Source organism: Prenolepis imparis, unplaced genomic scaffold, assembly GCF_030444845.1.
Source record: "Prenolepis imparis isolate NDT839.2.m4 unplaced genomic scaffold, iyPreImpa1.0 SCAF_18, whole genome shotgun sequence".
Taxonomy (NCBI): domain Eukaryota; kingdom Metazoa; phylum Arthropoda; class Insecta; order Hymenoptera; family Formicidae; genus Prenolepis; species Prenolepis imparis.
In genome coordinates, this window is record NW_028141176.1 from 604,987 (window position 1) to 627,400 (window position 22,414).

Consider the following 22,414-nt stretch of genomic DNA (forward strand, 5'->3'; position numbering starts at 1 on the left):
GAGGGGAAGAAGGAATTCAGGGAGAGGTTAGGAGTGATAGGGGAGAGGCAGGGAGATGAACAAGAAGAGAGTGGGGTAGAGGAGGAGTAGGAGAGGATGGAAAAAAAAATACAGGAAGTTCTAACTAAGGGAAATGGGGGAGAAAGTAGGGAGGAGAGAAGAAAAAGGGGAGGGTGGTTTGATGAGGAGTGCAGAGAAGATAAGGGGGGGTGGCAAAGGAGTTGAAAAGATGGAAGAGGGAAGGGGGGAGGGAAAGGAATATAAGAGAAGAAAGGAGTACAAGGGATTATGTAGGAAGAAGAAAGAGGAGGAGAATGAAGAATGGACTAGGAGGGCAATGGAAGCGAGGACGGAGGGGCAGGTATGGGAGGTAATTAGGAAAGAGAGGAGAAGGGGGAAAGGAGGGGGTGGAGAAGGGATTGAGATGGAAGAATGGAACAGTTATTTTAGGGATTTATTGGGGGGGGTGGAGTCGAGAGTGGTTGGGAGGAAGCAGGAGGGTAAGGGGGAAGGTGGAAGATCAGGAAGACCAGATGGAAAGGGGAGAAATTAGGAGGGCGATAGGAAGGATAAAAGATAGGAAGGCGGTGGGGGTGGATGGAATACCAGGAGAAGTGTGGAAATATGGCGGAGAGGGGCTAGAAGAGTGGGTGTGGGAATTATGTAATAGGATATGGAAGGGGGAAGGGTGGATCAGAGAATGGTGTGAGGGGTTGGTGATACCAATTTTGAAAAGAGGAGAGGGAAGGGAGGTCTCAGATTACAGGGGAGTAACGCTGGCACCATCGTTATACAAAGTGTATGCGACGGTGTTAGCAGAGAGGCTGAGGGGTGAAGTGGAGGAAGGAGGGATGGTGCCACCGAATCAAACGGGGTTCAGGAGAGGCATGGGGACAGTAGATAATATTTACGTGTTGAACTATCTGATGAATAGACAGATAAGCAGGAAAGGAAGACGAATGGTGCTATTTTTTGTGGACCTGAGGGCGGCGTTTGATTCGGTGGACAGGGTGAAATTAATAGCGGCTATGAGAGGGAGGGGGGTGAAGGAAGGGATGGAGATGTGAGGAGATAGTAGGGGAGATAGGATTCAGGGTTAGAATAGGGGAGGAGAGGGGAGAAAAGTTCTGGACAGGGAGGGGAGTGAGGCAGGGGTGTCCTCTGAGTCCGCTGCTTTTTAATATGATGATGGCGGACTTGGAGGAGGAGATGAGGAAAGAGAGATGGGGAGGAGTGAGGTTGGGAGAGGATAGGATATATACGCTAGCGTACGGATGATGTGGTGATGATGGCAGAGGATGAGGGGGGGAATGAGGTGTATGATGGAAAGATTAGGAAGATATTTGGAGGAGAAGGGATTGGAGTTGAATGAGAGCAAGTCGAAGGTGATGAGGTGCAGGAAGGGGGGAGGGAGGCTGAAGAAAGCTAGTTGGTATTGGAAGGGAAAGAAGTTGGAGGAGGTAAAGGAGTACAAGTATTTAGGCTATGTAGTACAAAGGAATGGGAGGCAGGATGGACAGGTGAGGGAGAGGATGAGGAGGGGGGCAGCAGTAATGGGGCAAGTATGGGGGATAGGAAAGAGGAAATTTATGGTTTTTTGATGCGTTAGTGTGGACGGTTTTATGGTATGGGGTTGAGATATGGGGGTGGGAGGAGAGAGAGGAATTGGAAAGGGTACAGGAAAGGTATATGAGATAGATGTTAGGAGTGGATTGGGGAACGCCGAGGTATATGATAAGGGAGGAGTTCCAAAGGGAAAAGATAAGATCAAGGATGGGAAGAAGGGCGTGGGGATATGAGAGGAGGTTGGAGGAGGGTAAGGGGGGGTTGGCAAGAGTATGTTTAGAGGAAATTAAAGAGAGGGCTAAAAAGGGAGGGGAAATATCGGAGTGGGAGAAAGAAAGAAAAGAGTTTTTTGAGGGTAAAGGGATGAATTTAAGGAAGGTGGAGGAAAGAAGGGAAAGAAGGGAGTTTAGGTGGGAGGAGGTTGAGGAATGGGAAAAGAAAGGACAGAGGGAGGAGAGATGGGAAAGGATTGAGAATTCGGAGTATAATAAATGGTACAAGCATATAAAGGGGGAGGGAGTTCCGAGGTATCTGAGGAAAGGATGGACGGAAGGAAGGTGGCAGAGGATGGCGAAATACAGATTGGGGAATGGGATGAGGGGAAATAGATATTGGAAGAAGGAGGAGGAAAGGAGATGTAGGATGTGTGGGGGAGGGGTGGAGACATGGGAACATGTATGGGAGGAATGTATGGAATGGGGAAGGGGAGAGAGCTGGCAGGAAATGGTGAGGGAGGTACTGGGAGAGGAAGGAGAAGGGGAATTGTGGGTGAAATTGTTGGAGGAAGCGAGAGGGGACGGGGAAGGAGGTGAGGGGAAGGGGGGTGAGTGAGGGAGAGAGAGAGAGAGAAAGAGAGAGAGAGAGAGAGAGTGGAGAAGGAAAGGCAGAAGTAACCGGAAGCGGAGGTCCCACATTAGATTAAGCTAGTAGTAAGATTGCGTAAGATAGGAGGGAAAGGGCGAGAGTGTGTGTGTAGGGGTAGATAGAGCGAAAAGAGAAAGATGAGAGGTAGGTAAATGGTGCGGCGAGATAGGGAGAGAGTAAGGCGGAGTTGAATGGCGTTTTGTTTTTATTGTATATTTTGTATATATTTTGCGTAGGCTAAGTTATAGGTTAAGGATCGATTATAAGTGGATGTAAAAAGTGGATAAAGGTTTGGGACTGCTCCTTAAGGGAAAAAGCGCCTTGTAATCCCCAATTGGGGCAGCAATAAACTTATCTAATCTATAAACGAAATTTAAAAAATAATCGCGCTAAACAGTGTGATCGATATAGACGAAATTTAAAAAATAATCGTGCCAAACAGTATGATCGATATAAACAAGATTTAGAAAATAAACGCGCACAAAAGCGTATGCGTTATTCGAAAAACTTTGAGCATGAACGAGATAGACAAAAAAGATTGGATCCTAATCACAAATGGCTTTATAATAAGCGATATTATCAGACAAAAATACAGAACAAAATCAAGACAAAATCTACATTTAAAATAAAACTTGCAATGTTGCCAAAAAAATTAGTAAAAAGTATAAACAATTGTGGTCGAAGAACACCATAAAACTTCGTAATTGTTCAGAAATATTTATAAAAAATATTATGGAAAAAATCAATATTAAAGGTCATATTGAGAAACGATTGGAAGCCGAAAAAATTGTACGTTGGTGCATGTGTATTAGGAAAAATTATATTCGCAATATATACAAAATGTTAAGTTTGATTAAAAAGAAATCAGAAGTGTATTTGACTCTTGTCGCAGATTGTTCTACAATCGAAGACAAATTAACTGCGCTATGTGGCGAATCTAGACATACAGCCTCATCTGAAAATTATTTCATTGAGTCTACATATCATCATGATGTAAATCCATTGGAACCTTTGGTAATGAATGTAGAAGGAAAAGTAGTAAACATATTACCATTAACAACAGAACAAGCTAAAAAATCTTGGTCGTGTAATATTTCAAACTGTAAAATTAACAATCCGCTTTTAATTGACCGTTCTCAGAAGTCTCTTAAAACCATAAATACATGTATCTTAAACAATGAACCAAAACTGATGTGTAATACTGCAAGATGTAAAATTAACGATTCGCTTTTAATTGATTGTTATCAGAAGTTTCTCGAAACCGTAAATACATGTACTTTAAAAAATGTACCAAAACTTATGCAAAATATTCATAAATGTACTATGAAAACTTCAAATGAGAAATTGGGTCATACGCGTAGCTGTTATATTGATTTAACACTTTGCGAAGGAATGTTTCTTCCAGTTCAATTATTATCGCCTCATTTTCCAAAAGTAAGATATATGAAGCGTTTAATTTATCAACTTACATATTTTCGAAAGTTGGAAAATCTAGATGATGCATTAAATAATGCTGATATGAACACTTTGAATGAAATTGTGACTTCTGCACAGGAGAAAGTAGATATGTACAGACATCAACGGATTGATACAATTTTGAGTGATGATGATATTATGTTTAAATATCGTTTAGCATTTAAAGCATTGACTAAACGCTCTGTGGACACACCACGACATGTTTGCGTATCATGCGAGAGATTGTGTTATAAAAAAGTGTTTCTAAAGTCAATAGTCTTCAGACACAAGTACATGTTAAAATTTGGAAAGATTTAATGACGTATGTACAACAACAAAAAGTTGATGCGCAATATATATGTAATTATTGTGCACGCAAATTTCGTAAAGGCTTAATGCCTGCATACTGCGTCTTAAATAATTTCTTTACAAATCAGGTGCCTGAAGTAATATCATCTCTTAATACATTCGAAAAAATTCTTATACAGAGAGCTAAAGCGTTTCAAACTGTCCTTAAAATGGGAACTGTTATTAATAAAAAGTTGCCTCAAAGACAAATGGTATCAAAAGTTAAAGGTAGAACATTTCATTTACCACTTCCGTTACAGGAGACATTGAATAAATTATGTTCTAATACTGATCCAATAAATATTAATCATGAATTATATATATTAGTTAGAGGTATCTCGACAAAATCAAAGATTATTTGGGAAGAGGTAGTTGATATTAAAAAAGTATTTGACGCTTTAACGTGGTTAAAGCGCAACAATACTTTATACTCTCATATTATATTGCCAAATGATTACAAAGATTTACGTTTACCAAAATTAAAAAATTCAGAATTTCAAATGGAAGATGAGACAGAAGATAATGCAGAAGTAGCTGATGATGAGACTGCATTATTAAATGATCCGATAGAAGAGATAAAAAATGATACGTTAGAAGGTCAACGGAAAGCAATGTTGACTCAAGTAACTAATGCTGAAAACGATGGCTATTACGAACAATATACCATCTATCCCTTATATGAAAAGAAAGCAAATAAAACTGCGACAGCTTTATATCAAATGTTAAAAATTCAGGACTTGCCTCTGAACAATCGTGAGCAACATTTAGATTTAATGTGTTTTCCAGATTTATATTCTTCTGGTATTAATGGACAACGTGAGATTAGACAAGTTAAACTTCATGATCATGAATTTATTAAATGTCGTTTGACATCTAAACATCCACAGTATAGATTAAATCTACAATATGTATAATATTTTATTTATTGAACGATGCAAATATGCGTCAATTAAGTCGTGGAATTTTTCATAAAATGAATGTAACTAATCCGCGACTTCGTTATACAGCTGCAGAATACCTAGACGCAATGTCGAAAGAATTGTTGGAATCTAATTTGAGTACAATATTTGCCACACTTCGAAATACGGAGCAATATTGGTGTAAACCGAGAAACGATTTAAATTATATGACGCAGCATTATGGACCTGCGACATGGTTTTTAACACTCAGTCCAAGTGAGTGATTATGGGAAGATTTAGGTGAATATATTCGTGAAGTAAATGAATGGCATGACGCTTCCTTAAGCGTTAGCGCACTCGTTGTTAGAGATCCTGTATCAACATCCAGGTTTCTCGATAATAAGTTTCGGGCAATGCTTGACTTCATTAGGTCAAAAGATCATCCAATTGGAGAAGTAACGCACTATTTCTGGCGACGAGAATATCAAGGTAGAGGTATACATTTTCACTTATTAATTTGGATTAAAAATGCACCAATTTTCGGTGAATCTACTATTGAGGAAGTTTCCAAATTTATTTCACAACATATAAGCTGCACAATACCGGATCAAAATATTTCGCCATTGTTGTACAGACGTGTTGATACGCATCAGCGACATACACATAACGATTATTGTCTTCGTTCTAAAAAAGTAGGACGTAAAGTTATTCGTCGATGTCGTTTTGGATTTCCTCGTCCCGTTACTGAAACTTTGAATATCAGGGATGTGGCAACTTCGATAGCCGGTAGAAAACAATTGAAACATAAAAGTAGACTTTATGATCTTCCTCGAACGGATAATGAAGGTAATATAAATGACTATAATCCTGTTCTTCTTACTGCATGGGAAGGTAATATGGATATACAATTTATTGGTGAAAAATCATCGCTGCTAACCTGGTATGTTACTAAATATATGAATAAAGCGGGAAAAAGTGAATTATCTGAGAATATTCTTGATAGTAAGGATAACAAAAACAAATCATTAGCGAGTCATCTTTGGAATATTGCTTTGCGATTTACGAATAATAGAGAATGTGGAGCTCTCGAAGCTGCTGATACATTGTTAGGTATTCCTTTGTATGGAACTAATCGAAATACAACCATCAGATGGTTAGATGTTAATCAAATACGATATAGAAAATTAAAAAATCGTAGAGAAATTGAAGCTCTTGATCCTGAATCTACAGATATATTTTATCAATCTTTGATAGATGATCATTATCCACATAGACCAAACGAATTAAAAAATACGTCTCTTTATGAATTTGCACAGTGGTATGATATCTCAAAGATCAAACCGAAAAATAAGTTTATTGAATATTATAAAATAGGTAATGGTTGTTATCTTAAACGGCGACAGCGCGGATATCTTATTAATCATTTTAGATATAATGTTAATACACAGCCGGAAAATTATTTCTTTGTGTTATTGCTTATGTTTAAACCATGGCGAAAATTAGAGGATCTTAAAAATGAATGCGATACTTATACCGAATCGTTTCACAAAGTAAAACTGCATCTTTTAGAAGCATTGCAATAACATGAAAGATTAGAAGAATTGCAAAAAGCATTTGAAACTGCAAAACAGTTAGTTCAGCAATGCTTAGATGACGATTTGCAAAAAGAGCAGTCTCAGGATGATCCTGAAAATGCAATAGGTATTCAAAATATAGAGGCTGGTGAAGCAATGCAAGATTTTAAAGATCTTGGTGATAGAGCAATTCAAGAAATTGATATCTGAAATGATAGTAAAATTAAATACGGATCAAAAACGAGTATTTGATAAAGTTACCAATGCTGTAGAGTCCGATAAATCAATATTACGATTATATGTTAGCGGAGAAGGTGGTACTGGAAAAAGTTTCTTAATCAAGACTATTAAATGCTGGATAAAACAACATCTCAACAAAGCTACTGCTGTAACAGCACCTACTGGTATAGCAGCATTTAATATAGATGGTTTGACAGTTCATAGATTGCTTCAATTACCCGTTGAACATGGTCAAACTCCTAAGTATAAACAATTATCTGATTGTGTGTTAAAAGTTTTACGAGCAGATCTTAAAGATGTTATTCTTTTCGTAATTGATGAAGTATCAATGATATCTAATTTGACTTTAATATATATACATCTTCGATTGTCTGAGATATTTGATACAGTGATTGCGATGATGGTTGGTTTGGTCGAAAGCATATTCTTTTATTCGGAGACTTGCTTCAATTACCTCCTGTACGCGAAGATCTTATCTTTACACATTTATCAGATCAAAAAATTGCTAATTATCTTGGTTCTTTAAATGCTGTTAATTTATGGATTATATTATTTGAATATGATGAATTGATAATCAATATGCGTCAGCAAGGAGATAATTCATACCGTGAGTTATTGTCGCGAATTCGTATTGGTTTAGTGACAAAATCTGATTGTAAAATTCTAGAGAGTAGAAAAATATCTTTCAAAGCTGATTCTTTCGAATCTAGATTAAATGAATTATGTGATTTTATTAACAGTTTATCATCGGACACTGTTTGTTTATTTCCTACTTGTAATATGTGTGATGTTCTTAATAATTTAATGTTAAGTCGCATTACTTCCAAAGAAATATTATTAATTGCTGAAGATACGATTGACTGTACATCATATGTAAAAAAGAAAGCATTAAAAGTATTGTCAAATAACGATGATGATAGTTCTCGAACAGCTGGACTTTCAAAACAAATTACAATTAAAATTGGAGCAAAAGTTATGATTCGGCGTAACATCGATGCCAGTTTGGGTCTTGTAAACGGTACAATTGCTAAAGTAATTTCAATTGTACGAGAAACATCTACTGATGACGTAGAAAAGATTAAACTTCTTTTACCATCAGGTTTAGAATATGAAATTGAAAGAGTAAAGGCTAAATTTCAGGTATTGGATAGAGCGTATGTTATTCGAAAACAATTTCCATTATCTTTAAGTTATGGCATCACTATTCATAAAAGCCAAGGATTAAGTTTGCAAAGTGTTGTTATGGATATTGGCAACTCTGTATTTAGTTGTGGTCAAATTTATGTTGCCTTGTCGCGAGTAACATCTCTAGAAGGAGTGCATTTAATTAACTTTGATCCTTCAGCAGTAATAGCTAACGAAAAAGCTATTATTGAATATAATCGTTTAAAACAGATATACAATCCGAAAGCAGAAATGATTGCTGTGTCAAAAGAACGCTGTCGTAAAGTAAAAGATGTTCCATGGACGTTACCAAAAGTAGTTACTTCTGTTCAAAAATCAAATTCAGATCGAAAAATTCAACATACGGTTTCAAATAAAAGAATTCAAAGCACTGCTTGGGTATTCCGTGGTTTTCAGAATACAGACAAGGTTTCATGTTATGCAAATACAGTATTGCAATGTTTATTACATTTAAATATTATTAGGCAGCAGTTGATTAATTGCGACAAAACAGACGTTTTACGTATATTAATGCATCGATATGAAAATGGAATGCGTAATCTAAATACATATGCAATACGGCAATGTTTAGGAGAATATTTTTCGAGTATGGTAAGACGAAACGCGTACGCGTACGCGTACGATTTTCTTACGGCACTTTGCGAAAAATATGATTGCATTAGAAATTTGATACAACATCAGGTAACTTCTACCAAGCGATGCAAAACATGTGGTAATACAAAAACTATTGTTGAAAATAATATTGCTATTTCAATTTCCCTTGATAATTTCAAGGAAAAAAGTTGTAATCATAATGAATTATTCAATTCTACATTTTCACATTGGTTTCACTTACACAACGAATCATGTGAATATTGTACTGGAACTGATCAAATATTTAAAAATGAAGTAACATTAACAAGAGAAATAATTGTTATTCGTTTAATACTATTTTTAGCACAAGATGGTAAATTAATAAAAGCAGAAAATAAATTTAATTTATGTGCTGTTCCAACAACTAAAGTATTAATAGCGGGACAATTGTACAAGACGATGAGTGCTATGCTTTATGATAGTTCGTGCACCGATGAAGGTCATTATGTAAGCATATGTAGAGAAGGACTATCTAATATTTGGATCGAAATAGATGATGCAGAAGTTAAAAAGAGGCAGTGGCCTAGAGGTGCTAAAAATGTTTATATAATATTTTTACAAAAAATAGGTAATAAATAATACTAATTCGATATAAAATAAAGTAGTTATAAAATTCTTACTAAATAGATTTTTATAATATCAAGTTTATGATTACTATTTAATCATTTAATATTGTATTTCGATCAGTCCTATATAAAAAAAGGTTTCGTAATATATTAGCAATTTCATGACAACGCTTTATATTCTGCATTATTCGTGAAGTGCAAAAAAATAATTTTTACTTAAAATACAAGATAGTTATTTTTATCTATAGTAAGCAGAGGACCGTCGTATTTTGAAATATGACGGGGGTGGTGGCGGGTTCTTTGCTTATTTATTTAAAGATGCTTATCATATATGAAAATGAATGATATAATCTCTAAAAACTCATCTTTAAAAAAAGGTAAAAAAAGGCGCCTAGTTAAGGGCACGCCAGTAACAAAAATTACCCATTGCAAACCCATGTAGAATCCTATGAAAAATTAATCATTGCAAACCCATGTAGAATCCTAGGCAAAATTAACCATTGCAAACCCATGTAGAATCGTACCCATTGCAAACCCATGTGGAATCCTATGAAAAATTAACCATTGCAAACCCATGTAGAATCCTATGAAAAATTAACCATTGCAAACCCATGTAGAATCGTATTAAAAATTATATATTGTAAACTCATGTAGAAACGTACTATAAAAGTAATGATATAAAAAAAAATTGCGCCAAGTGAAAGTAGAAACTTGTACCAGTGAAAAATTAAAGTTGCAAACATATATAGAGTCGTATAATGAACCAGTAAAAATTTAAATTTGCAAATGTAGAATCGTACCATAAAAAACTTATCTTTTTAAAAAAAAGATAAACAAGATGCCAAGTCCATGCGCCATGTGAAAAAGTGTTACACAAAAAACTATTTTTAAATAAAAAGATCTGTCAATTGACAAAAACTTATATTCTAAAATTAATATCTCTACAAAAAATAATGTCCAAAAATTGCGCGAATAAACATTTTTACAAAAAATTAAAATTTAAAAACTTATGCAAATTTAAAATTAATATAAAATAAAAAAAAAATAAAAAAATTTTAGTTAAAAAAACTTGGCGCGCTGCTAAGTTTCAAAATTACAATGCATCTTAAAGTTACATTAATTAATTTAACTACAAAATATATATTTTAACTGCAATAAGTTTTAAAGTAACAATTTAATTTTAATATCATTAGAATATTATTTAGCAGCGCGCCAAGTTTTTTTAACTAAAATTTTTAGTGAAACGAGTGAAACATCTCGTGCGTCGGGCGCGTTCGCGTACGGTCGTGTGAACGTGCGATGGATGAGTGTGTGAGTAAGAGTGAGCCCCCTTTCGGAAATTCCTCACTATACTCGTCATTATAGTCCACTTTTGAGTACCTCATGACATATTATGTCACTTTGTCTATCTAATGGGATATCGATAGGGGGGGGCTCACGGCTTTTGCGCTACGTGCGGTAGTATGTAGATTCCCCATTATTATTTATTGTATTAAATTTACTGAAGAAGGTCCAAAGAAAGGACCGAAACGTTTAGATTCAATAAATTTGTTTTTCCAACAAGTTTGTTTTTAATATTTGCGTACCTACACCAGTATATACAGTAGCGCAACTCTCTGTCGGCGCCTTTGAAGTTAGTGTTGGCCAAAATGGAGTGCGCATGTGCGAAATAAGCGAGTTGCCCAGTAATGCCATCTAAACTTCTCTCTCGCTCACTCTTGTTTGTTCTCTCTCCAACTCATTTTCTTTCTAACTCAGTCATTATTAACATATCAGAATAATATAATTTAACAAAAATAATACAAAATAGAAAGAAATAAAAATTATTATAATAATATGTACGTTAAAAAATAAATAAAAATTTCTAAAGCGTATCATTAATAAATAATATGAGACGTGTGTAATGTTAAAATAGACAAAGGCAAAAAAAAATATAATATATAAAAATTATTAACTATATACATTGTTATAAAAAAAAATCATAGTATTATTAATTATATGTATCAAAATAATAAAATTATATATTATACAAAAATTTAATTGCACGCTATAAATAAGTGACAAAGAGAAATAATAAAATGCAATATTTTTATAAAATAAAAAAATTATATTTATTAAATATATATTTTTGTATAATAATGTTAATATGAAGTATATAAATAAAATTTATGAAACAAAAATATAATCACATATAAAATATTTATTACAAATCACATATAAAATATTTATTACAAATTTTATTAATAAATAAAATTAAAAGTATTTTAGTTTTCCTAAAAATAACATGTTGATTTAATGTAGATATTTAATATAGATATTCTAAAAATTACATTACATATTATATATTTATGATAAACAAAGAAATGTTTAAAAAATATTTTTATAAATATGCATATACATATATATATATATATACCTAATATCTCTATTTTTTTCTTCCAAATTCTTTACCTGTCTGTACCTCAGCTACTCGATCCACCTCGATACAAACAAGAAAGAACCTCAGAAGAGCAAAAGAGACTTTATATAATAATTAATAATATTATAATACATATAATATAGTAAAAATACATATAGTAATAATCTATAAATAATGTTTTTATAAAAAATGAGACTGAGAGAGACCGAAACAAGTAAGAGTGAGTGAGAGAGAAGTTCAGATGGCACTACTGGGCAACTCGCTTACTTCGCGCATGCGCACTCCATTTTGGCCAACACAAAATCGAGAGAGTTGCGCTACTGTATATACTGTGCCTACACCATACGCGTGGCTCCATATAGCCTCCTTTTGAATTTGTAATTGTCCCTAAATCTTTTAATCGATTATAAGCTGCTGTACCTAGTTTTATATCTGTGTTGATTTGTCTACAATGTTTAATTAATATTTTATCAACTCTTTGACGTCTTCTTTCTTCTAGTAGTGAACCTTTAATATCGGAAAAGTAAGCTTCTGATTTAGCTAATGTAGCTACATCATGAGGACTTTGAAAATAATTTTGCATCACATTTGTCCATGCAGGGAATTCCATACAGAGCTTAGATAAAGGCTCTATAAAAGCTGATAAGTAATAATCATTATTTTTTAAATCAAAGTCAGAATTGTTAAATTGAGAAAAATTTAATAATGATGTACGTTTTAAATTTTCAATATAATAATAAATGGGTCTTCTTTTAACTTCATCATTATCTTCATTATCTTGTAAGAAATCTTCATTTGCTTCTTTTGTATTCAAGTCACTTTTGTTTTCTGTTTCTTCTTTATCTTCAAATTTATAGGTTTTTACTTTTTGAATTAGATTCTTTCTGGCCTTTTGACACTCTTCAGTATCGATTTTATTACTGGCTACCATGAAAACTTCTTTTAATGTTGTAGTGAATGCAGTCAAAGTTTTTACATTACTTAAAAGCTCTACACATCTTCTGAAAAATTCCTTAACTCGAGAGTCACATCGTTTAAAGCAATCTCATTTTCTCACTGCATTGGTTAAGTGAGCTATGTCAGTTCTTAACCAACATTTAAAATTTTTTATTTCAATATCTTTTTGTAAAATCATAAAACATTTGTCAATGTAGTCTTTAAATGTAGTAATATTAAATGCTAAACAGATTGCATTTTGTAACGCTTTGTTCATGTCCGTTATTATTTCTTTTGGTGTGAGAGCTCCAGATTTTTTCCAATTATTTAGCCACCATGTAAGAAAATTACTATCATTTTTTTTCAGACATTGTTTGAGTTACTGGTACAATCAGATTGTCAAGATGTGCAACAAGTGCATGAAGAAATATTTCATTGTTTTCTCCATTGGGACGGTTGATTGAAGTAACCATGCTACCGGTTGAATCAATGGATACTAGTGTTCCAAGATATTTTTGGATGTCATTATACAAATTAGTTTGTTCTGGTGACCAGTATGAAGGACCTTATCATACCCTATGTCTTTTATAAATTTATTGAATTCGACATTTTCTTTTACTAGCGACAAAGAGTCCCATACTGAAATGCCAGCTACAATTCCTAATTTTTTATCTTTAGCTTTCTGTCGAGTCTTAGATAGAGCAGACAATGTGTACAAGTGTGCAGGTTCTGGACATCCATGAATCATTTCTTTAGCTGCTATCTCACGTCTCACTTCTTTTGGTTTTTTGTTTCCAAATTCTTCATTAGTTTTTCCAATTCAATACCAGCTAATCTTTTTTTTTTCGTATGTGGGATTCCATGAGAATGTTTTGTTTTTACTTTAAAACGTACTTTTGTGTCAGTAGGACTATTCTCTGACTCAGCTACTAATATAGCATCACATTCATTGCAGTATCCATTTTTATTTATTGTTATATATGGATGACTATCTATTCTCACAATTGCATGTTTGAAATTAAAACAGCAATGCAACTTCTGATATTTCCAAATAATTTTGCCCATTATACTATACATATGTCCATCCAGGTTGAAGCATATTACCTTTTTGCTCTATGGGTTTCATGGAATCCCACTCCTCACCTTCTATCTTAATATCAAAAATTAATTCCTTTGATTTTTTTTACTGGACATTTATGCTTTTATCTTTTTCAAAAGTATTTGAGTATACTGTCTGTATATTTTGAATACTATCTACCTCTAAACCTAATACTTCTCTATATTTTAAATATACATTATGCCGATTTTGTAACATAAAAATATTAATTTACTGGTTTCTTAAGATTATGCAAGGCTTGAGATATTTTTTCCCAAATTTTGTCCTTCTTTGTTTTAATGTTTTTATTATTATAAAAAATGTCAAAATCATTTTCAATTAAAATTGCTAATATATCTTCTGGCGACACTGCATTTTTTTCTTCCTCGTTTTGTCATTATTAAAACGATTTTCAACAATATATAACTGTATAAAACAATATAGAACTTTTTTTATTGAGAAAAAACAGAATTAATTCATAAGAAGAGCGTCTGCTATCTCGTCAGAAAGTATGGTTGTGTTTAAATGGAATTTTATATCAGTATTTTATATAGTCTCAAATTAGTAATGTAATTGTATATAGGTATGTATATTTACTAGTAAATATAATGTTACTAGTAAATATTTTTAATGTGTCTGTACACGCTACGCTTCGTGTCTCTCATTCTAATTTGCTTGTACCCACTGCCGGTAACATCCATTAGTTAATATGCCACCGAAAGGGAGAGAGCGCATCGCATTTCCGCTCTCTCGAGAAGAAGACATCCTGTTTCTTCATTGTTCCGACATGGTCGTCGTTCGGTGCACACGTATAAATATAATAAAGAAATATTTAGTAAAATTATTGTTCTCTATCACCTCAATCAACGTATATACCACAAGGTATTATTTCGGCACAAGCCAGGAAAAGAAAAAGAGCGTACACATACGCAAGAGTACAAACTCACGCCACACGGCGCAAACATAAATTGGTCCTTCAAGCCGGATACCATAACCTCTGGATAATAACTTGAACAGTTTACTGGAGGTAAGATTAAGGTTTTTTGTTCATAAAAAAACTATTGTTTACTACAGTCACACGACTGGTAAGTGCACAAATTTGCTATCTTTCATTATTCAGAATACATTATATCAAGCATTGCGTCATGTGATGTCACGATAAATACGACCAATACGTACACTTTCAATACACACTCAATTTGAACCCAACGTTTTCTCTTATTCGTGATACAATTCACTTGCAAAATCAAACACAATGCAAAATCTAACCTATTTTGAAGCTAAAAATAAGCGTACTCAATTAAAGGCAACCGTAACACGGTTAAAGACTTTCATAGATAGCTTCGAGGTAGAACAAGGAACGCGACACGACATCACAGATCGTAAAGTCAGATTAATCGAATTATGGGATCAATTTGATGCCGTGCAATCGCGAATAGAGATTCTTGAAAATGAAGATCCAGCATTTAAAGATAAGGAAGCGCTTCTCGCTCAGCAAGTACAACAACAAAGGACAACTTTTGAAGAGTCATATTTCAGTTTACTAACACGATACAATTATATCCTCGAGTTTTATGATGCACGCCAAATTCCGCCCATCGCACCACGTGAAAATATCGCGCCTATTGCTGCCAATAGAGAATCGCGGGTTAAGTTGCCAAAAATAGAGCTTCCAATGTTCACAGGTTCCTACGATGATTGGTCTTTCATACCAGGATACATTTGAGAAACTAATCCATGATAATACTCAGTTAACAGAGATTGAGAAGTTTCACTATCTGCGTTCTTCACTCAAGGACAATGCAGCGCATGTTATCAAATCAATTGAGACCACCTCAGACAATTACAACGAAGCTTGGGCTGCTGTTAAAGAGCGTTTTGACAATAAGCGTTGGATAATACAAAAGCATATCAGAGCCATTTTCGATGCGCCAACGTTGAACAAGGAGAACCATGCCAACTTGCGTGAGTTATTAGACACAATATTAAAGCATCTACGCGCTCTAAAGGCCATCAAGAGGCCCACAGAGCACTGGGACGATCTTATCGTACACGTTATCGTTTCTAAACTGGACCCCGCTACAAGTAAGGCTTGGGAAACTAGCATACCAGATAAAGATATTCCAAGTTTAAAATCATTAACTGACTTTCTATCTAGGCGTTGCCAGGCACTTGAAACAATCTTTAGTAAGCTATCTATCAATCAAATTAGCTCGGTAAAGTCCTCTAACAAGTCAAGGTCTTCCGCTGTTGCAAATATCGCCACATCTAACTTCTCTTGTCCTCAATGCAAGGAAAATCATCCGCTGTATCATTGTGAAGCCTTTCTCAAATTACCGATAGAAAAAAGAATTCAATTAGTAAAGAAGGCTCATCTATGCATCAACTGTTTGAGGTCATCATCACATCAAGCTAAGGCTTGCTCTTCGAGTGCCTGTCGCAAATGCAGCAAAAAACATAATACATTGTTACATTTAGTCAATAGCGTACAGGATAATAAGAATTCTAGCGAAACCTCTGAAAGCGAAGCAAATAAGGCAACATCGCCTATCGTTACGCAATGTTTGTCCGTACAAAGTCCTTCAAGCGTTATATTGTCCACTGCTATCATACATACCTATGATTCGAATAACGAAGTTCATTCTTGCCGCGCTTTACTGGATAGTGGTTCGCAGTTGAATTTTATTACTCAAGATTTCGCTAATAAATTACATCTCAAGCAGCGATCGGTAGATATCTCATTTTCCGGTGTTTCTCAGGGAACATTGCAAGTAAAAAATCTGATCAATACGCGCATTCAGTCACGTTTCAATAACTTTAATGCAAGCATAGAATCCTTAATTGTACCTAGAATTACTCAGCAGTTACCTCAAAACTTTATATCTACTCGAGACTTCATTATACCGAACAATATAAAATTGGCAGACCCCAATTTCAATGTTCCCTCGAGCATCGACATACTGATTGGCGCAGAACTTTTTTGGAAAATTATTTGTACAGGCCAGATTAGAGCTTCTCGATCTCAGCCTACGTTACAAAAGACCCAACTGGGTTGGATTATATCCGGGCCAACAATTAGTCAAACCTCTACTCTACATTCTCCATTTACTAGTTGCTTGGCAATCTCAGAGGATTTGAACCGCGCAGTCAGCTGCTTCTGGGAAACTGATCAGCTTGCGTCATCGTCTCAAACATCTCCTGAAGAACAAACTTGCGAACGCATTTTTAAAGAAACTGTGAAACGCAACGAGGAAGGACGTTTCATCGTGCGGTTGCCGCTCAAATCAGACAAACTAAAGCAACTTGGAGACTCCGAAGAAATTGCAACACGTTTCAAGTCTTTAGAAAGGCGACTCACGAAATCACCCAAAATGTATGCCGAGTACAAACAATTCATCCAGGAATACATAGAACTTGGACATATGCGCGAAATCACCGACCCGGCAAAGCCTATCGGCGAATTCTATTACCTTCCACATCATGCGGTGTACAAGGAGACGAGCACCACAACTAAATTAAGGGTCGTCTTTGATGCCTCCTGCAAAACAACTACGGGAATCTCCTTAAATGATATCCTAATGGTCGGTCCTACCATTCAAGATGATCTCTTCTCCATACTTACAAGATTTCGCACTTTCAAATACGCCCTAACCGCTGACATTGCTAAAATGTATCGGCAAGTGCTCATAGATCCTAGTCAAACATCTTTGCAGCGCATCTTGTGGCGCGACTCCAAGGAGGAACCAATTCGTACCTTTGAATTACTCACCGTAACATATGATACTGCATCAGCGGTTTTTCTGGTTATTCGCGCCCTTAGAAGGCTAGCCGAGGATAATCACATTAGATACCCGATCGGCGCTAAAGCAATTTTAAACGACTTCTACGTGGATGATTTGGTCACAGGATCAGACACCTTTCGAGAAGCGATAGCCATCAAACAGCAAACAATTCAGTTACTACAGGAAGGAGCATTTGAGCTGCGCAAGTGGGCCTCTAATATTCCCACTCTTCATGACCATCTTGCTACATCTCCACAATGGGAATTCTTACTATCTGACGACAAACGATCCGAGACCCGAGCGCTAGGTCTTTTGTGGAACTACGCTTGCAATCATTTCAAATTTTCCAGTATAGCCTGCTTACCACCGCTGTCATCACCTACAAAGAGAAGCATCTTATCAAGAGTTGCGCTAGTTTTTGATCCACTAGGGCTACTCGGTCCCTCTACAGTCATCGCTAAAATCATAATTCAGGATCTATGGCATCTCAAGATTGATTGGGACGAATCACTACCTTTAGAGATGGATACTAAATGGAGGCGGTATGAGAATGAGTTGCCGGCGCTAAAAGACATGAACATACCTCGGCGAGCTATTGTATTGGATGAGTACAATAAATTGGAGCTCCATGGGTTTGCCGACGCTAGTGAAATTGCCTACGGTGCATGCATTTACTTACGCGCTACCAACAGTGACGGAACACACTCCACTCGACTGCTCTGCTCTGCTCAAAGAATCGCGTAGCACCATTAAAGAGCCTTTCCATACCTCGCCTCGAATTATGTGCAGCACTACTCCTTTCACGCCTTGTCAACAAGGTCATGGATGGCCTAAATCACAAGGTAGAATCAGTATATTATTGGACTGATTCTACCATCGTATTAGCCTGGCTTCAAGCATGTAGCCGTTCTTGGACTCCATTCGTCGCCAATCGTGTAGGAGAAATCCAACAATTGACCACTATTCAAAACTGGCAGCATGTTCCTAGTCAGGACAATCCTGCAGACTTACTCTCGAGAGGAATCATGCCAGCTTCGTTACCTCAACTTTACCTATGGTGGTCTGGACCTTCATGGTTAAGCTCCGATGAAGAAAAATGGCTGCAAAACCCCCCCATAACGAAAAGAGATGATCTCCCTGAACGTAAAACTAAGGCCATAGTCACGCTCAACACTGAAGAACCATCTTTTGACATCTTCACGCGCTTCTCAAAGCTCACGAATTTAATCCGAGTGGTAGCTTACATATATCGATTCTATAACCAGCTGAAACGTAAAACCAAATTCTCCAAATCCATCTCTACTGACGACTCAACACAATTTCTTACAGCTAATGAATTGCAACTTGCTACTCGAATCATTGTAAAATTGATTCAAAAATCGTATTTCGCTAAGGATTTAGAAAGGCTCTCCAATGATCAAAATGTGAGCAAAAATAGCTCTCTCATACGATTAAACCCGTTCCTGGACGAGGATGGAATCATACGGGTAGGCGGGCGCCTCAAATTATCTCACATTCCCTACAACGCCAAACATCCAATGTTGCTGCCAGGACGACATCCTTTTTCTCGACTCCTCATCACATACGAGCATGAAAGGCACTTCCACGCAGGTCCTCTAGCAACCTTGTCTGCCGTACGCCAAAGATTCTGGCTTGTATCCGCCAGAGATATTGTACGTCAAGTTATTCATAAATGCACCATTTGCTTCCGAAGTTCGCCCAGACCAGCCTCGACTTTAATGGGTAATCTGCCTAAGAACAGAACCGTCATACCCCTGCGTCCATTCGAGAAATGTGGCGTCGACTACGCCGGGCCTTTTCACTACAAGGATGGATCAAGGAAGACGGTTAAATTAATGAAGTGTTATATGGCGATATTCGTCTGCTTTACTACTACCGCCGTTCACATCGAATTAGCAGCGGATCTATCTACAGAAGCTTTTCTCAGCATTCTCAAGCGTTTCGTTTCTAGAAGAGGATATCCCTCAGACATATTCTCAGACAACGGTCTAAACTTTGTGGGAGCTGAACGCGAATTACGCGAATTAGCAGCTTTATTAGACGCTCAAGACACCAAGGACAGAATCGTAAGCTACATGACAGCTAATAACGTGAACTGGCACTTTAACCCCCCACATCACGGTGGTCTATGGGAGGCTGCAGTTAAGGGAGCGAAACGTCATCTCTATCGAATGACTAAGCATGCCAACCTGAAGTACGAACAATTGAATACTTTGCTCGTCCAAATTGAAGCGATTCTGAATTCGCGTCCACTTACTCCTATTTCATCTGATTCTAATGATATTATAGCGCTGACTCCAGGACATTTTCTGACTGGGAGTTCGCTCACTTCTCATCCCGAACCTTCGTTAGAGGAAGTACCAACGAATCGACTATCATATTGGCAGCGTGTTGAACAAATGCGTCAGCATTTTTGGCGACGTTGGTCACAGGAATATCTACATCATTGTCAACAACGAAGTAAATGGAGAATCAAAGAAAATTCTGTACGCGTTGGTCAGATAGTCGTTTTAAAGGAAGATAATATTCCTCCTCTAACCTGGCCTCTTGCTAAAATAATTTAAGTGCATCCAGGTAATGATAACATAATTCGTACCGTCACTGTTCGCACCAATAAAGGTGTCTACAAGCGTCCCATTACGCGCTTATGTATACTTCCCGTTGAAGATGATTAATTTATTTTTGCGTTTATTTAGCATTGCGACATCCTTTCTAAACTAAGTTCATTTCGTTTATTGCCAATGTAATATTTGTATTTAGGTCGTAGCTAGTTTAAGATTTGAGTTAGTATATTAGCTTGTAAGCGATTTTTTTTTTTATATTTGTTGAAAGCTGATGCTTTCAAGGGCGGCGGTAGGTACACGCTACGCTTCGTGTCTCTCATTCTAATTTGCTTGTACCCACTGCCGGTAACATCCATTAGTTAATATGCCACCGAAAGAGAGAGAGCGCATTTCCGCTCTCTCGAGAAGAAGACATCCTGTTTCTTCCGACATGGTCGTCGTTCGGTGCACACGTATAAATATAATAAAGAAATATTTAGTAAAATTATTGTTCTCTATCACCTCAATCAACGTATATACCACAAGGTATTATTTCGCACAAGCCAGGAAAAGAAAAAGAGCGTACACATACGCAAGAGTACAAACTCACGCCACACGGCGCAAACAGTGTCTTTATTGGAAATTTTATATGTTACATGACATACACATACACATATATAGGGTGTATCTGAAATGATGCACTAAACTTTAGGAGCGTATTCTAGAGGTCAAAATAAGACTTTTCCTATAAACATGAGTCCGCAAATAAACCCCCCTCTAAGCTAAAATTCGAAAATGTGTAAAATTGACCAAACACCCGCAACGCAAATTTATTTATCTCTTAAAAGAGGGTGATAGGTAACGTCAAAACCAAGGTCAAATAATAAGGCAATCCATAAATAACAAGTTCAAGTGTAAGTACGGACGAAAAGCTTTCATTGTTAAGAACTGACGGCTGAAGTACGGACATTTTCTGCTTTCAATTTGACTGCGGTTATTCGGCGATAAAAATGCCAGGTGAAAGATTCAGTTCCGCGGAATTAACCGACATCCACTTCATTTATGGACTCGCGGACGGTAATGCTTACGCGGCTGTGCGCCTTTATCAGGAACGATTTCCTGATCGAAGGATCCCAGATTCTCACATATTCACACGCATTCATCAAAGGTTGCGCGAAAATGGGACTTTTTATGTTGCAAATCATGATGCCGGAAGGAACAGAGACGTAAGAGTCCCAGTTTTAGAAGAGAAACTTCTTCATCGAATTGAAGAAACTCCTTCAACTAGTACGCGAGTGATATCGCGTGATCTACAAGTGAGCTATATGACAGTTTGGCGTGTTTTGCGAGAACAGTTATTATACCCTTATCATATTCAGAGAGTACAGGCCCTTCTGCCGACGGATTTTGAACCCAGGATACGCTTTTGTCAGTGGTTTTTGGATACGTGCATTGAGAATCCCGAATTTACGAGTGTTGTGCTTTTTACAGACGAGTCAAAATTTTCGCGAGAAGCCATAACAAATTTCCATAACAACCACATATAAACTGATGCGAATCCTCACGCCATAACCGAACGTAGACATCAATAGACTTTCTCTTTAAACGTTTGAGCAGGAATAATTGGCGATCGATTACTCGGCCCTGTGTTTTTACCCAATATCTTAAATGGGGATAATTATTTAAACTTTTTACGTGATGATTTGCCCGAACTTTTGGAGGATTTGCCCTTAGACATTAGGCAACATCTGTACTTTATGCACGATGGTGCCCCGGCCCATTACAAGGTCACAGTGCGTGAGTTTTTGAATGAAACTTTTCCAAATCGCTGGATCGGCAGAGGTGGCCCAGTGCCATGGCCTGCCAGATCCCCGGACTGTAATCCATGTGATTTTTATTTGTGGGGGCACGTAAAATCTTTAGTTTACGGTCGACCCATTCCGAACATTAACATTCTGCGTGAACAAATTCTGAATGTATTCGCGACAATCCGGAACACGCAAGGCATTTTTGGAAGGGTACGGCAATCCATGAGGCGCAGGATGGAAGCTTGCATCGCAGCCAACGGCGCCCATTTCGAGCATTTTTTGTAGATAACAGTAAAATCACTTAAAAATTGAAAAAGTCTTCGAAACTGCCAGCTTGGCAAATTAATGTTTTCATGATATACGTTTTTATTTTTTCATTTTAGTGGCTTACTTTACTTCATAATTTACTGGGCTATACCAAATTTTTAACCTTCTGCCATTTTTTTCTGAAATACAGCCAATTTTCAATTTTTTCTCCA

General features: G+C 36.4%; 1 pseudogene; it reads left to right on the top strand.

Moving 5' to 3' along the window:
• The first annotated feature begins 1,322 nt into the window (after positions 1–1,322).
• Positions 1,323–18,307, top strand: LOC145946694 (uncharacterized; annotated as a pseudogene).
• The last annotated feature ends 4,107 nt before the right edge of the window (positions 18,308–22,414 follow it).